Raw genomic sequence first — 18967 nt, 5'->3', positions numbered from 1 at the left:
GGCTAAGAAATTTAAAAAAAAAATGCAAGAACTATAGAACGACGTATTCCTCTAGTATCATGCTGCAAAAATTCTGCTTCAAATACTGAACAGAAGATTATACGGCCGAACAAACACGAAAGTGAAAGAGAAACAATACGAATTAGAGTAGAGAAAGGCACCAAAGATGCTACTGGCTTAATACTACCAATCGATGAAAGGCTTTTAGAGAAAGGACATGATGTATAAGAGTGTTTGTTGATCGAGAATAACATTTTGACTGCGTGAATTGGGAAATTTTGATGAGAGTGCTAAGAAACTTACAATGGATAGGTAAGATCGAAGACAAACAAAGAACCTGCATGTGAACAAACAAATAAATCAGTAAAGCAGACAACATTGCAGATGGACAAAGAAATTAGAAGTGGAGCTCGAGAAAAGTGTTATATTTCGCCAACTGTATTCAATATATTTAGAAAAAGTAGTAAAGAAGTTTTACTAAAGAATGTGGTTATTTCGGTAAGAATTGATTGTATTCGCTTTGCAGGTGATACATGGCTGTTACTGCTCAATGTTATACGAAAAATTAATATGTTAAGAATTTTGAGGAAGGCTGTGAAGATGATGGGATGAAAGCGCAACTTGTCTTGAGGGTAGTCACACTGGAGCTTCGTAAGCTTCAGAAAGTCGTATACAAGAATTAGTGCATTAGGCAAACTTGCTTCGCTTAGCTTGTAGCGATAAAATTTAGGTTAATATGTAACTTTCCTCAAGAGCCGCCACGAGATGAAAATGCACTTTAAAGGCGATAATATTTATAACAAACTGCGTCAATTATAATAGTTTAAGGTAAGAAAGCAAAATGGGTGCTTAGCTTTCGGTATCTACCTAGTATTGTAGGTTAAGATCTGAAATATGAACGGGGAATAAAAGCAATGATAGGAATGGCGAAAATAATCTTTAGTAAGAAATACTTATTTCGTGGATCGCTGAGTAGAGATTCGCGAAGGAAAACGGATATTACGAAAAGTATATTAAAAAAAAAAAGTTAAACGTTTTTGAAATGTGTGTGAAGAACAGAGAAAACTAGATAGTTGAAAGGGTAACCAATGACCTATGGAAAAAACGAGCAACATTAGAAGTAACTAAAAACAGAAAAAGAAACTTGTGAGGTCAGTGCTTGAGGAGACATTGAAGTGTGATAAAAGGTATGGTGGAAAAAAAAACTAAGATGGCACAAAAAGACTACGTTGATAGTATTAACGTGGATAACTCCTACACTACTCTCTCTCTCTCTTAAGAATGTTTAGCTGGGGACTAGTGCACGAAAGCGTATCAACTTGCGGCACGTGGCCTAATAATAACAGCAAATACTTGTAATGATTAGTGACACTTCAGAGTCAAGAAACTGTATTGCAAACAGCAATAGATGTGAATACCTTTAGCAAAATGTTGTGTCAACTGATTCTCAATACTACACTTACAGTATATACAATTTCGTCCAATAGAAGTCTTTCATTTGGCTGTATAAATGTACTTTTATTTTACTTCCATACATTCCAGTATGTTACTGGTTGACTGCATGCAGATTAGCCGTGTCATACGAGTCTGTTACGTAAGAAATGATGTTTATTTGCTCTGAGGTTTAAGAGTGGAATAGTAAGGGAGAAATAATCTGTGCAAATAAGGAGTAAACATTAAAATATTTGTTCTTAGAAATAAAAAGAGATCAAATTGGAGGTTAAATCCTATTATTTAGTGAAAATATGCTTATATGAGTAATTGTGAAACTGTGTTGTGTATAAGGTTGTATGTGAACCCAAGAATCGAAATAAAATGTGAACGTAGACACATTGGTAACTTATAACTAGAGACCGGATGTTTAGGCACTAAAAATCTGGGAAATAGGCAGGCAAATAGGCACTAAAAATTTAAAAAATAGGCAGTAAAATAGGCACTAAAATGTATCTCGAAATAATGAAGATAAATACTCAATACCATTAAAAATAGATTCAAGTCATAGATAATGTTCAAAGAATATAGAAATATACTTGTTTGTTAATATCTTCTTTTATTGTATATATAAAAACAAAGCTTGTTATGCATTCCATATATACTGGGTGAACCTGAAAGATGTGCACATACTTCGGGAGGGGATTCGTGACATCAAAAGAACACAAAAAGTCCTCTTGCATGTTGTGGAATTCCGCGTCGTGTCGAAAGTCAAATCCTGGTCATTGGAACAAGACATAAAAGTGTGCACATACTTCGGGAAGTGATTCTGACATGTCTCCTTTTCATGTCAGGAATCATCTCTCGAAGTATGTGCGCATCTTTCGGGTTCCGTTCGAATTGTTAGGATTCGATTTTCGATTCCGAGTTGGCACCTCTGCCACTCGTACACGACACGGAATTCGACAAAATACAAGAGGACTTTTTATCTTCTTTCGAAATCATTAATCACCTCCCGAAGTATGTGCACATCTTTGAAGTTCACCCTGTATATATATTGTAACGTAGCACGTGCTTGTGTTTACAAACACCTAATATGTGTATATATGTGTGTATTATTTATGTTACATAAATTATATATTTTCCCGACGAAGGCTTATTTTGAAGAAAATGCATAGAATAGGCAACATTAGGCATTAAAGCAATTATTTAGGCAGTAAAGGTCGAAAATGGCAAAATAGGCAAAATAAAATTGGCTTAGATCGAAACTATAACCCCCCATATAAACTTTAAAACGTTATTTTAGATCATATCTTTAATATTAAAGAATAGGCATTTTGCCTAACATCCGGTCTCTACTTATAACTCTCTAGTTTAAATTTAACATACAGGGAAATTTGATCAATTTAAGATTAATCATTTTAATTTGCCATAATGCTTTTACCGATTTTATCCTGTAATATAAATCTAAAACCACAAGCATATTATGAAAAACTTAACCAATTTTTTCTGTACATTATTATTATTATTATTTTGAGTAACTTTATTTCAATGAAACAGCTCTCATATCTCGATATGAAAGATTAATCGTGACAGCTCACATTGAACATAATGTGGTAAATTAAAAAAGTGATAAACGAATCTCTAATTAGCCTAAAGAAGAAAATACAAACAGATTTGAAATTTTCAAGAACTTTAAATTTTATGAATGTATTTTAACTAACATTGATTTGAGAGTACTCTCTAGTGGATGCTCTGACGAACGAAACTTGAATGGGCCTTGGTTTACTGTATTTCGGAGAGCGTTAACAGATCAGGCATCTCTCTTCAGCTTCCTAACCACACCACCAAAATGTATTCACACTTCCCCTCACTTTTCAGTACTTTCAGTTAAAACTTGAACTTTATTGTTCTATACATATTGTTGACTTGGTCGTTGTCAGAACAATACACAAGATTAAATTTCTACTACGCTTCTCATATAGTTTCTTATTCATTCAACGTGTTTCAAACAAAAATATGCAGTTTTCAGTGTCAAGAAATAAATCATGAATCATCATGTTTCTTGAATTTAACGTTTCTTATATTTGCTATTTATACATTTTCTGCACACTACGTTCAATATTATAACTCCTGAACTGAACGGAAACCTCAAAGCTCACATTTGTCATCCTTGATGAACACACATATATATAAAATTCTTTAAAATTGCTAAGTTTTGGCTAATTTTGGTTTAACAGAAAATTGACCATCTTACACCGTTAGACAATTTAAATAATAATAATAATAATAATAATAATAATAATAATAATAATAATAATAATAATAATAATAATAATAATAAAGTGAGTATCGTTTCACACTGTGAAACTAAGATTTCCAAGCTATGCGAATTCAATACTCAAACGTGGTGGGCCGCGGTGGCTCAGTGGTAGAGCGTACACCTCTGGTGCTTGGGGTTCCGGGTTCGATCCCAGCCCCCGCCAAGTGAACTTTGTGGTGGTCAAATACCGTGAGCGTGGGCTTCCTCGGGTTTCTCCCATTTCCTCCCACTTTCTTCATTCCATCATTTCATTCATTACTCATCATCACCGTCTCCTTTAGCTTAACTGGCATAACCGTGGGACGTAAAACTCAAAGATTTCATTTCATTTTCAATACTCAAACTTGAAGTGCATGTTTAAGTACTGGTTGCGGTAAGATATGATCATAGATACAATCTGTTCCTCGGCCGCTGAGTGCATACCAAAAAGCTATTCCACGCTATTTTTTACTGTTTTTGTCCTATAGTAATAACCCGCTTTTTGGTGTCTTTTACCGTATTCGCTCTATGTAAATCAGTACTGAAATCAGAAATAATAGTAAATTTGAAAAATCTTTCTAGTTTAACCTCCCACAATTAAGCCCTTTAAAGCTACGGGAGACGATTAAAGGAAGTGAATGAGGAAATAAAAATTGGTGGAATGAGAAAGTGGGAGGAAGCACATGAATATGTTGTTCACCACAAACTTACTTGGACGGGGATCGAACCAGGGTACCCACGCATCAGAGGGAAGCGCTGTACCACTGAGCCACCGTGCCCCCAAATAGTAAATCTGAAACACGTCTTTTTTTTTTCGTAGAATGTTTAGATAGTCATGATATGTTGTTTTGAGACGCTGAATTGCTTGCAAAAACAAAATTCGCTATCTATTAACTGTTTGTTATGTGGCAGTGAACGCTGAAACCGAAAATGGCTAATTTTAACCACTGTTGGTTTGCATAGAGCTTTAAAGGTGGAGATGAAACCTATTCTTGGGACGCTGAGTCGATTGCAAAAAACTGCATCTTAATAGCATTTACTGTTCTTGCTCTACAGAAATCAGGATTGAAACCGGAAGTAACAGTAAATTTGAACCAGTTTCGGTAGAGTTTGTGAATAATTATGATAAATAGTCCTGAAACGATGAATTGTTTACAAAAAACACCTTCTCGCTATTTGTTTACCGTTTCTGTTTTATGGCAATAAACTTTGAAACCGAATAGAAGTAATAATACATTTTAACCACTTCCGGTTTTGGTAAAGGGTTGTGGATAGTAATGTTATCTTGATGCGTTTAATTGTGTTCTTACTATCTGCCACTGTTTTCATTCTATGGCGATAAAAGCTGCAGAAATGGCTAATTAACCACTTCCGGTTTGAATAGATGCAGATGGAACCTATCCTTGGGACACTGAATGGATTGCAAAACTCACTTCATTCCTCCACCAACCCTGCCTTTTTCAAATATTTTGGTCTTATCGTCAGACGCAACTGCCCATTCTGAATAATCTCTCTTCTATTTTTCCAGATCTCTCTCTCTTCCTATGTTATCCTTCCCTATTTAGGTAGGGGTTGGGTTTTTTGGACCTGAGTTCTGGCTGACTACCTCAGGTCTATTTTCTTTCTTTTTTTTATTATTATCCATAACTGAAAGAAATAAGATTTATTAGTATATGATTTACAAATCACCCAAAGATAATACATAACATACATCCATAAAATACAACATTCACAAAATCACATGTCAACTACTAATAAAATATTATTATAAAAAGGATTTTTTGCTTACATTGAAACCAAAGTTTTCGATTTCACCTGTGTGTTGGTTTATTTATTTGATTTCCCTCCTGTGTTGAAACATTTGACGATTAATATTTATTTTTATACTTATTTTTACTTATAAAACTTATTTGGTTTCTCACCTGTTTTAGATTAATCAACAAAATTTTTGTTACTTATGGAACCTATTTGGTTTCACCTGTATTATATAGTTTGTAAGTCAATGACTTAATAATTACTTTGTTGTCGGTCCTCCGTACCGTTTCTGTTTAATATAGTTTGTTCTGTTAAAATTGAACTTCCGATCCTGTTGCTACTGCATCTTGATTACTTGAAAACTGAAGTAATAATAAATATGAACCACTTCTGGTTTCGGTAGTATTTGGATAGTCATGATATGTTGTCTCGAGACGCTAAATAATTTGAGGGAAAAAAAAAAACTTCTCGCTATCTGTTACCGTTTTCATTCTATGGTGATAAATATTGAAATTGGAAATGGCTAATTTCAACCACTTCTGGTTACAATGTTAACGGTGGAGATGGAACCTATCCTTGCGACGCTGAATTGATTGCAAGAAACCGCATCCTGATATCTTTTACCGTTTTTGCTCAGATACGTATCGACAGACGGACGGAAGAACAAAGCCGTTCTATAAGAAATGAAATGAAATGAAATCTTTAAGTTTTACGTCCCACGGTTATGCCGGTTAGGCTAAAGAAGACGGTGATGATGATTGATGAGTGAAATGGTGGAATGAAGAAAGTGGGAGGAAACGGGAGAACCCCGAGAAAACCCACAAGCACGGTGTTTGTCCACCACAAAGTCCACACGGCGCGAGCTGGGATCGAACCAGGGACCCCAAACACCGGAGGTGAACGCTCTACCACTGAGCCACCGCGCCCCCCTGTTCTATAAGTCTTCCGACACTTATGCATAGCACACGCGTTGGAAGTCTAATAATAGGCAAATAATCTGCCCTTTATCTTCTTGGATCCATAAAAGTATGAACAACTTAAACAAGTAGTCAAATGTACTTAGGTATACATTAAAAACAGTGTGATACGTAATCTGAATACTAAAATAATTGTTACAATGGACATACAATGATGGTACAGCACATAAAATAATATAAAATACTAAACTTACACCAAAAGGTAATCTTCAGTATTGTTCTGGTAACATCTAACCACAATGCTACTAAAATTCAACAAAAGAGCCTTGCTATTTAATATTTCGCTTAGCTTGACAAAGCACGATCACACAGAGAAAATAACGGAACTAACGAATCATATGTCTTTGATCTTAAGACTGAAAAGATAGGCTACGTCGTCTTCGTGATATTTTTTGTCTTGCTACAACCAATTTTCCTGCAATTCAATAATTCCCAGAACAAAGCTCTTATGATTGCTCAGATCTGAACTTTGTCGCAGCAAATTACAGATGCATCTTTTAAAGCTCTATATTTATTTTTAAATAATTTGACGAGTCCACAGGGAAAACCATTAGCATTTTTTTCTTTGGTCAAAATTAAGATAGCAATGCTTTTGAACTGTTTGAACCATTTCAAATTTTAAGCGTCCACCAGAAATTGTAAAAACATTGAATGTCTTAGTATTTGCATAGTACAGTGTGTTCTTAAATTTCTCCTGGATTTGAAAGTATCATGAATTCCAAATGGAAAGTCAAATCAATGTGACACAACTTGTTAAACGTTAACCATCCTATACATTTTGACAACAATGTAAAGCTGTAGAACTCCAAATGTGCTCAACTGACATCCAGAAGCTCTTCCAGCCGAATTGGTATCCACAGATTAATGCTGATAATAATCAATCTAAATTACCTTGAAAACTACTTGAATTATGCCTTTTAGATCATTCTACAATAGTTTTTCTAATGCCAACTCTTTAAAACATGCTCCATAATTGTAAGTTGCAAAACGATAAATTTGAAGATCTATGGATTAAGAAATACAACCACTGCAACCAATTCATCTCTGTCGGAATCGATTTTCGAGAGTACTGTCGCCGGAAATGAATATTTGTAAATACTGCAAACACTTCTAATTAAAGTATTAAACAGATAAGGTATGCATATGCATTTGACTTTCAACTAGCAGAAATAACTCCCCACATCGTTCTTCAGGTGAGACCTTATCGGAAAGAACAACTTCATGAAGTATCGGTTGGTTGAAAAGAATCCACTTTTCTTTCTTTCTTTCTTTTGGGACGCAATTCTCCAGATTTACCCCACTGTGTCATAAGGATGTCGGGGTATGTTGAAATACAGGTGCAGGCTGAAGAACTTTTAAATGTGTATGCCCTGAAAGCGAAAATTCGTATAAGTCTTCTGAACATTCCAAATGAAGATTCTCGATATTAAATTTTAGGATACTGGAAAAGGCATGAAGCATGTTGGATGCTAATGGAGCAAAGGTGGAGAACTGGTGTTAAACAGTTGAATATTGTTCACAAAACTTGGAAGTTTAAAAAACGATTGTTATTTCGTGTTGATACGATTTCATGTTTTGAATTCATGATTTCTCCATATTCGTGGTATTTTAAAACCGCCTTATGTTTAAAGCAGAACGGATTAATACGGTTCCCAACTTTCAAGTTGAGTTAGGAAGGGGAGTGCGAAGAGTCGCTAGTTCGATCTCAAGCCACGTGAATTTATGATAGACATCGTGTACATTGGTTTTCCCAGGTTCTTCTGATCTCTTCCATTCTAGCAATTCTTTCATAATTATAAGGTTAGCGTATGCGTCTTCGGCGCGGGAGACTCGGGCTCGATTTACGGCGGAAACATATGTGGTTTGGATTCCTTGTTAGACTGTCTACGTCTCATATTGCCTCGCTACTGGAAGGGATGATAAACTCTAATCAACCAAGCAACAAATTCTTTCATAACCAATCAATTCCATTAGCCATATGTCTCCTTTAGTCTAAAGAGCATAACGTGGAACGTTAAAGTAGAAATTTTATTTCGTTTTTCATTTTACAGTTGAGTTAGTCATCGAAGAAAAAAAAAATCTTTGGATAGACGAAGAACGTAGGAAATTATATAACAGAATCTTTGGTAGGTGGATAAAAGTAATTTTGGTTGAATTCGATTAGCACAAGATTGGACTCAACAATAAGTTTTTGTTTCTGGGGCGATAAATTAGAGAGATTATACTGCTTCCCGAACCAGAACAGTTAAGGTGCACGAATTCGGATTTGATTACGAGCAGGGGGGCAATTTTTGGTGTTAACACAGCGTCGTGAGACTCTTGGGGAGTTTCTTGAATCAAGAATTAGAAAACATGGTCTAGCAAGTCAGAAATAACAAAAATGGGAACAGATGTGTTGGCTACACACAATCCAGCTTAAACTGTGATGGCAGGAGCTTTGGTTTTTAGTTCTTACAATTATTCTAAGAAGAAGGAGCAAAGCAAACGATAAGCGAGAAAATTTACGATACTCATGATGTCAATATATTAAGGCTGATACGCAACGCTTGAAATTACAAGAATAGTTTGCTTTACTCAACGCATCCATTATTTCAACGCACCAGAGTTTCTCAGCTCTCTTGAAGGCCAACATGCTGATATGGATTACGTCCTCTACGATAACATCTCATATTTCTACTGTTTGTTCTATTTTAGATACAACCTTCAAGTATACATTACAATGAATACAAACATCTATCCGTCCATTGCTGAAGGAGTTGCCAAATAGCTGCATTTCTTCTGACCGACTTTTTTCTCCTGTTGGACATGGAACATTGCCATTTTATTTTGGGAATAAACTACAAACAAATCTACAGTTGAGAGAAACAACACGCTACAAAAAAGTAAGTCGTGTATACAGAGTGAGAGAGAGTACGAGAAATCAAGAATATGACAACTGCTAAACTGATATGAACATTATTAATAATATGAATGTAGCCCGGAAGTAATCAATAAATATTTCTCTGTTACTTCAATTTTCTGCGTTGCACGTACAGACATAGGAAAAGTTCACGTGAACTTAGCAGGACCGCTTTTGAAAATTATAAATATTTGCATACCACACGTTTGTACTGCGTTTGTACCTGTTTGTACCGATCTCAAATTCCAAAAAATCGAAAATTAAAGTGGACCTACTAAGTTTACGTGAACTTAGCAGGACCAGAATACAAATTTCTACAAATCTGAAGATTTGCCTGTACGAATCGTTTGTACTCCGTTTGTACCGGACTGTACCGTAAAAATTTTCGTTTGTACCGGCCTAAAATTTGCAAGAAATCGAAAAATAAGGTGGTTCTGCTAAGTTGATGTGAACATAGCAGGACCAGAATACAAATTTCTACAAATCTGAACATTTTTCTGCACGAATCGTTTGTACTGTGTTTGTACCGTAAAAATTGTCGTTTGTACTGGTCTCAAATTCGAAAAAATCGAAAAATAAAGTGGTCTTGCTAAGTTTACGTGAATATAGCAGGACCACTGATAAATTTCTACAAAGGACCCCGCTCAGAACTTATGGTAATCCGGTTTCCGTTAATTTTGCTCGTATCGCAGAATGCGTATTTTAGTCCCTTTATGAAAAGTATCAATGGGCACGAAGCCCGAAAAACAACAAGTTTTTGATATATCCGCTGATTATTATCGTCACTTAAAGGCATACGCTCCCTCGTAAACTGAAAATTATAATTAGGACATTTTATCTATGATGTATGAACGAGTCTTACTAGGATATACTAGGGTTTTTGAGGTCACTGATTCCGAATCCGAGGTCAGTTAACCTCCATCATGTCGGGTTCAAGAACATTTGAAAGTCAAATCGAGAGGGAACGTTGCAAAAGTTTGAATAAAAAGTACATAAATGTTTTAGAGCTGCTGGATCCGATTGTCATTTTCTTGACCTGACAAGGTCATGCCAAGGCCATTGCAGGGTCATCTGAAGATCAAACTTTAAAAAAAAAATTGAAAAATCTCAAAGTCGAGAGCGTATCGATGATGTTAATGCCATGCAGGTTAGAGTAGAAGCAGAGAATTTGGCGAGACAAAATACAATTCCCTCAATTTAATTTTGCGTTTCTTAATCGAATTACGCTGAGTGTTTATCAGATTGAACTAGCGTCTTCGTGCACACAAGATTATTTAGATTATGAAAGTACAGCTCACAGATGACGAGAAGAACCCTAAAACAGGGGTAGCGGAGAAAGGTCAACGACACGGTCAAGTCCATTTTCGGTTTTTGAAGTGTGGTCTATACTTAGATGTGGTCTGCTACTCCGGGTAGTTATCTGTGTGCTATTCCGTGGTGTCATTTGAAACCCCTGTGCGAAAAGTGGGCGAGCCCATACCTACGTCACACTACTTCTGCTAGGGTTCTTCTCGTCATCTGTGAGCTGTACTGATATTTTTCAATTCGATAGAAATAGATTTGAGCCATGATTGTTATGTTTCAGAATCTTTTGAAGATTTATAAACGTTACTCGATATCAGCTTTCGATAGGCTTCTCAGTGAATGGTGGATTGCCATCCATGGAAGTAGAAGATGGCTCGATATTAGAGTATTATTGTAGTTGTATGTCCGGTGCTAGGACATAAGGTTGTTATGCACATATAGCCAGTGTCCTATGGTTTCTAGGATGAGCTCGACATCAACAACAAATCAAATATCCTAGTCGAGCTCTACCGGAATACATACAAGATGCTGGTAATCGTAATGTGAACAACAATGGGAATGAAGGTGAAATGCTGGAGGTTAAAATTCAAGAATGACATTTGAAGTGCAGAACAAATTTCTATTGAAGACGACGACTACAAATGACTGAGTGGAAAACTAAATGGAAAATATTAATGGTAAATTCGATTAACACCGACCTCGCATTCGGAATTACATACCCTAAAACTCTATGAATTTTTCAGATTTTTCTGACAGTTTTTCAAGTTTGACCATGAAATAACCGTGCAATGACCTTGAAATGACCTTGTCGGGTCAAGAAAATGACATACTCGAATCCGGCGAGACAAAAAAAAAAGTACTTTTTTTCAGATTTTTGCAACGTTCCCTCTCGATTTGATCTTCAAATGACCCTAAACTTGACGTGATGGAGGTTAACCGACCTCGGGTTCGAAATCAGTGACCTCAAAAACCCTAGTATACCCTAGTAAGACTCGTTCATATATCATAGATAAAATGTCGTCCTAATTATAACTTCAGTTTACGAAGGAGCGTATGCCTTTAAGTGACGGTAATAATCAGCGGATATCTCAAAAACGCATGGTTTTTCGGGCTTCGTGCCCATTGAGACTTTTCATAAGGGGACCAAAATACACAACATACTGCGATACGAGCAAAATCAACGGAAACCAGATTTCCATAAGTTCTGAGCGAGGTCCTTTGTAGAAATTTATCAGTGGTCCTGCTATATTCAGGTGAACCTAGCAAGACCACTTTATTTTTCGATTTTTTTGAATTTGAGACCAGTACAAACGAAATTTTTACGGTACAAACCGGTACAAACGATTCGTACAGAAAATTGTTCAGATTTGTAGAAATTTGTATTCTGGTCCTGCTAAGTTTACGTGAACTTAGTAGAACCACTTTATTTTTCCATTTTTTCCCAATTTGAGACTGGTACAAACGAAATTTTTTACAATACAATTCGGTACAAACGCAGTATAAACGATTCGTACAGGAAAATCTCCAGATTTGTAGAAATTTATCAGTGGTCCTGCTATGTTCACGTGAACTTAGCAGGACCACTTTGTTTTTCGAATGTTTGGAATTTGAGACCGGTACAAACGAAAATTTTTACGGTACAAACCGGTACAAACGCAGTACAAACGTGTGGTATGCAAACATTTATAATTTTCAAAAATGGTCCTGCTAAGTTCACACTTGTGAAACGTATAGTGATAAAATAAATATTCCAACCAAAATTATTATTCCAATAATTATTTGAACAATGCATACATTTTTCGATTAATTGAAGAAAATTATCTTAGTATCACTTGAATAATTCCGATATACTACCATGAACATAACAAAACTGAAATGAAATCGTAAATTTTATATCCTGCAGAATTATTTTACATTACCAGTAGCAGCGACGAACTGAAACGGAAATCAAGAGTGTCTGGTAAACTCACGAATATAGTGTTCGTGAAACAAAACGTACACTTGATGATGCTGAACTGCCTTCTTGGGGATGAGCGTTCTCTCCATCGCGCTGTAGGCTACATAGGCCAAATAAATACATTTAACCACATCTTTAATCCACTGCTACGGAACTGATAAAATAGGCATATATTCCAATATTCCAAGTAATTTCCTTCTAATTCTGCCAGTTCTGGATTCAAAAAGTGCGCTATTCTGACTGATGTTTGTGCAAATATTTTTATCTGTCAATGTGAATGCCAGGAGAGCATAGTTAAAATACTATACCTTGTTTGAATGTTCGTTAAACTAGTGTTTTAGCCTTCCTTTCAGTACCAAGGTTACATAAGATATGACAGTTTAGGGTAGAATCAACAATCGTAAGCGCGATAAAAATTTCAGTTGTCCTACCCGAAACCCCGTGCACATAAGGGACAAGCGCTAGCCACCAGACTAATGGTAAGATCTTTTTTGAATAGTGTTTGCCACACAGCATTATTCTAAAAAAAAGGAGAGCCTTTATAATCAGTTAAGGAAAGAAATAAAAATAAATCTAAACATCTTCTACTTCAGTACGTGAACTAGGGGAAAGAATAAAGATTTAGCATATAAAATACTAGCTCGATTCCTGGTGCGAGTACCTCTGCTTTGGATTCCACGTCAAAGTGTTTATATTTTGTGTACCCTCGGCACTGACACGGAACAATTAAACTCAAAATAATGGAGGAAGTTAGAAAGAGGTAATCTAGTTAAAATACTAAGATGCAATATACCATGAAAAATGTGATAGGCATGGTGAAGGGAAGAAAAAAAACGATGTTTAAAAAGATTCAATCCGATGGATGGTAATTCTCACATTCTAAATTTCCAGTCATTACGACGATTCAATGTCAAATATGCTGTCTTAACATTGCCGTCACATTACACACAATAGTAAACTGAATTAGAAGTAAACATATGAGGCGTTCAAGGTAGTAGAGGCAAACTCTACAAAAGTTTGTTTTGGGAAAAATCCATTTTAAACTTTCTTCATAAGGTCGAACACAACAAAACGTTCCTCTATCAATAAGTTAACGTACTATTATTGTTATCATAAAAAAAAAAAAAGGCGAACTCATATGTGCAAGAGTAGTTGCTGTCACACATCACTCGGGATAAATAATAATACCTGGTGCTTACCCAGTTGAGTTCGTCCTTACTACGCAAAACACCACATGTGACAATACGTTTACCTTTAATCCAGTTGAATACTTATATGCATTATAATTTTTGGAAATTTATTAACGAATATCGTATGCAATCCTTTATTAAAGGGCAGTCGACTACAAGAACACGAAAAAAAGAAACTAAAAAAAAAAGAAAGGAGGAAGGCAAAGAAAAGCTGCAGATGCAAAAAATACAAGAAGCAGCAGCTTTACATTCTGATGTAGATGTATCCTGACTTGGATTATGCATTATGTTCACTTGGTGTGAGCCGAGACGAGGCCAAAAAACAACTGACAGCAAAACAAGAATAAAAGGCTGGTTGTCTTTAAATATTTAAAGTAAAAAAGGCAGTCACCCAAAAAGTATCTCACCAAATGTGATGGAAGCATACTAGAACAGAAGTTTCATGGTATACTATGACGAAGTATAAAGATGATTTTTTTGTTGGAAAATACAAGAAGCATGTCTGGTACGTGCAAAAGCCATTATTCCAAATGTTATGCCTAATAATTTAGACCAAGTTGTTGTTTAATAAATCTTACAGTTAAAAATTACATCTTTCTTGTTGCCCTTCACGAACACTAACTGTAATTCATGATCAGCAATGGTGAGATGATTTCACGTTCACCCCAACTCGTGTTTTACTAACTCAACTCATGAACACAGTCAGGCCCGGATTTACACCCACCCATTGGGTAGACTGGTGTCTAGGCAGCGGCATATTAAGCTTCCTTTCTCTTGCCTTATATATTACACAATAAATTAATTTAAAAAATGAAATAAAATCTTTGAGTTTTACGTCCCACGTTATGCCGGTTAGGCTAAAGGAGACGATGATGATGAGTAATGAATGAAATGGTGGAATGAAGAAATTGGGAGGAAACGGGAGAACCCCGAGAAAACCCACGCACACGGTGTGCGTCCACCACAAAGTTCACTTGGCGGGGGCTGGGATCGAACCCGGGACCCCAAGCAACGGAGGTGAACGCTCTACCACTGAGCCACCGCAGCTTATATATAAGTTAATTTAAAATACTAGGAGTTTCTCATCTGGCCATTTCTATTTTATAGATTATAATATCGTCGCTGCGTCCTGAAGAACCGCTATGTAAGATTTTTGTCGAAAATGAGTTATACCGCGTAAATAAACCTGAAAGCTGTCAGGCAGCATCTCTTATAATGTGATAAGTGAATATCCAATTGTTTCGTCACAACAATGAAAAAAAAAAATAGATTAAAGGCTTCAGGTTCTCATCACGTACGTATTAATTAATGTATACATATCCTCTATGTGCTTATAAAGGCGCAAAAGGTGCTACGTAAACACAAAAATAGTAATATAATATTGCTGAAGCAAGTTACAACTATGTTCAATGCATAATATAAGCAGAACCATTTTATTATATTCTTCAAGTGTTTCCGTGTATATTTTGCAAAATTTTAAGTTTGGAATGTTTTTTGCTTCTTCTGAAAAGTTGTGGTTTTAACACATAGAGGTTCTTCGAGGCGCAGCGACGATATGCTTCTCTTTTTTTCCTTTCCGAGATATAACTCAATCAAAATAAAAAAAATTCTTCAAACACTGTCGATATACAAACATGTTTGAAATTACATTACATAATTTGGGGGGCATGATTATTGCGAAAGTATAGCTTAGGGCACCAGAGTGTAGTAATCCGGCTCTGAACACAGGTACGACATCATATTAACAAAACCTCTATAAACTCTATTCATTAACACCGAACTTTTTTTTTCTACGTTCATTGAAAAGCATTTATGGATTTTAACACTTGGCAGAGTTTTGCAGACAAATATTTAAAACTGAAGTGTAAGTAATATTCGATTTCTAAATTGCACTGAACTCGCATAACATTTCGTTTTTACTTACTTTTCACGTTTGTGTGTTTTAAAACAACATATGGATCTACTTAGGCACATACCACAATCCAATGTAATATGAATAAAGCACACAGTACAAAAAGGAAATTACTCAATATGAAACCTGTGGATTATTAGATTCCCTCTTCTACGATTCATCGTAAAGTACATTCTGTCATGAATTTCGAAAGAAATTAACTAATTGTTATAGAAGACAGCAAAGTTTATTACCTTAAAGGCCTAAAACTAATATTGAAATCACTCTATGAATTCAAAAGTATTTCTGGAAAGCAAATATATATATGCATATTAATAGAATGATGAATATCATCACTCTTTATCTGTATCGCATACACGCACCTTGTCCATGAGAATAAATCTGGAAGATACCACACAATTTTACGAGGAACACGCACTGAAATGGGCAGGTCTCTGGGTGTGTCCTCAATTCACAAGCATGCGAAAGAGCATTAACTGCCTCGCCTATTCTGTACTTTTCATGTAAAGAGATTATTAAAGAAGTATTCTCTTCTACACTTCAAAACTTTCATGGGGTGGCAGAGACAACCTCTCGAGGTTACAAAATCAATATCTAACTCTGTATAGGACAATGGGATACCAAAATAGTGTATTATAGTAAAACTAAGCATGAAGACATGAAGATATGTCAAGATTTTGAAATACGTGGAGAGATACGAAAACCAAATAACCTTTTCTTTTTGGAGGAGGAGGGGATGAATGTGCATTAAAGAACGAAACTCTATTTATGATTTTACACTGCTTTTTTTTTAAAGTACGAAATCATATTATAGTTGAATTTTTTTCAAAAATTCTTACATTTAATTTTAGATATATTGCGAAAGAAAAAATTCCTGCAATAGCTGACACACAAATATCTTCCCGAAGAAACTTTTATTACCTCTGGCTCAATTCCACGTTGCAGTGAAGTGTCGTGCCGTACGTACGTATGGACTCTCAACTAAAAAATTGAATTTTACTCAAGCATACAAAGACGACACTAGCATTATTGCCGAAAGAGAATGCACCGTAAATTTGTTAGTTAACTTTTGAAGTACTGGTTTCTCTGCGCACACTTGAGACTTCACCTAACCCCAAAGAAAGAAAATCCACGGTGGATGATCCCATGATCTCCTTTACCATTTCTGGACACCATGTATTATGATTTGTGCATCATCCTGTATACATGCTATATGCAGTAAGACTGAAAACATCTTCGGAAATTTTTATGGAATGAAGGCACAAATATTGTTTAATACTAATAATGTATAAATTTGAAAAATACTTTTTTTTTTTTTTTTTTTTTACTAAAACGGAATACGACATTCTGTTCCGACATTCTGAAAATGAGGGAAAGGAAGACGTAGAAACAGGTTGATACAGAAAAGGGCAGAAAGGTGCAGAAAATCAAACGAGTTATGAAGGGAAAAGCGAAGAGTTCTACGAGGATATAGAAGAATTAGAAAAGGTTGGGAAATATGAGGAAATGTATAAGGAGGTGAAATCTATGGAACTTCGGAGGTAAAAAAGGGGGTATTACGATGACAGTAGAAAATATGAATGGGAAGGTAGTCAGTGAGAGAAGTGAAGTCTTAGGAAGATGGAAAGAATATGTTGAGGACTTCTATGAGAGTAGAGATAGACAATATTGCCTAGATATTGAAGTAGAAAATGAAGTACGCGAGGATGATAAAGGGTTTAGTATTTTTTGGGGCGAGAATAAATTAATAAAAGTTGTTCTAATTCCTCTGGCTAAAGAGGAGGCTTATTGAAATGCAAAATTTCATACTAAGATTGACCGAGTGGAGTGTAATATATGTTGCTTAGCAATACAATGCCAAGTTACATTATACAAAAATGTTACATCATAATAATTAATTCGTCTCTATTTTGAAGTCCGACATGAGCTGTTGATTTAATACTGTTTAATTCTCAATTTGGTTCTCTTTCCTATAAGGTTTTAAAGGATTTCAATTAAGTACGTCTCCGAAATTAGACATGCATAAATTAATTTGTTTCGATATCAGCCTCATTTTCGAATATTACCAACATGCACAGTTTACGTTTCCTTCCACCGTTCTTTTCAAGCTACTCAAAGTAGATTCTCATGGAAGATATGATGATATTTATTCCTATCAATATATTCCCGACTTAATTAGGTTAGCCTACAGGATTTGTTTCCATTTGCAGTTGCCATGCAAGAAAATGATACTTTTATTTGAAAGAGATCAAACAACTATTTGAACTTGGCATTAGTAAAGGAACTAATAATTTGGGTAGAAGAAAAGATTTTTATATTGACAGAAGACAAATTTTGCAATTAAGACATCTTACAAAAACTGGTTTTAGATTATAACAGGAAGAACTCTTCACCTTTTTTAAGGAAAAAAAAGAGTGAAGGAAAAACAACGCGAAAAGCATTAACTGTATCAACCAACTCATTATTAAAGGCTGTTCACCCATCATTGCCAAAAGAATTTTGAAGTCACAAACCTTTGAAGTCAGGCAACTTTGGAGCCTCCTAGTCCAGTGAGCACCAACACCCATCCAGAAGCGCATGGAAGTACTACCCCTCTTACATATTCTCAAGGTAAGCATTAAAAGTATTCATATTTTATCTCCTTGTATACACTGTAGATTTACATATTCCGTTAATCAATGAAAAGCTGTTTCATTAGAGTCTATGGCTGAATACATAATATTAAAAGATCGTGGCAATTTTAACAATCACACTTGTAGAAATGGCAAGTTCTCCTTCCCTTACAGAGAAACAAATACGGGAATATCGAAAGTCTAGATGTGGTCTAGTTGAAAGAAGTGCAAGTGAAATACATCACTTTATCATTAAAACAGGCGCGAACCTAGAAATTTCTGATGGGAGGCATTCAAGCTATTTGGGGGGGGGGGTCCAATACTACAAGCCACTACGTCTATGTAGTATTTAACAAATATTATTCAGCACCTGAAAAGATGATAAGTAATTGTAAAATACTTCTACCTATATTTTCAAAAAAAAAAAAAAAAAAAAATAGAACTAGATTGTTTTTGTAAAAGAAAGAGTACAGATGAAGTGTGAGATCAAATTTTCATGCTACATCTATCATTTCCCTGTTAAACAAGTACAGTTGTATTAAGAAAATGTACAAATATATTGAGTTAGGAAATTTTGTGGAAGTCTGGACCCGGTAGACCCTCCGTGGGTACACTCCTGCATTAATA

General features: G+C 35.4%; 1 long non-coding RNA gene and 1 pseudogene across 4 annotated transcripts in view; one reads left to right on the top strand and one right to left on the bottom strand.

Annotated features, from left to right (window-relative positions):
• LOC145693035 (uncharacterized) overlaps positions 1–18967 on the bottom strand; it is a 348162-nt gene that overhangs the window by 143786 nt on the left and 185409 nt on the right. The window lies entirely within an intron of this gene.
• The window catches only part of LOC145693034 (glucose dehydrogenase [FAD, quinone] pseudogene), a 44095-nt pseudogene continuing 43315 nt past the window's right edge, over positions 18188–18967 (top strand). The window contains exon 1 of the transcript XR_014132687.1: positions 18188–18338. The product of XR_014132687.1 is annotated as a glucose dehydrogenase [FAD, quinone] pseudogene (transcript). The remainder of the gene's footprint in view (positions 18339–18967) is intronic.

The sequence above is a fragment of the Thermobia domestica genome, chromosome 8 (assembly GCF_964235325.1).
Source record: "Thermobia domestica chromosome 8, izTheDome1.hap1.1, whole genome shotgun sequence".
Lineage (NCBI taxonomy): Eukaryota > Metazoa > Arthropoda > Insecta > Zygentoma > Lepismatidae > Thermobia > Thermobia domestica.
Note: the sequence above shows the minus strand (reverse complement) of the source record. Positions and strands in the feature narration are given on the sequence as shown.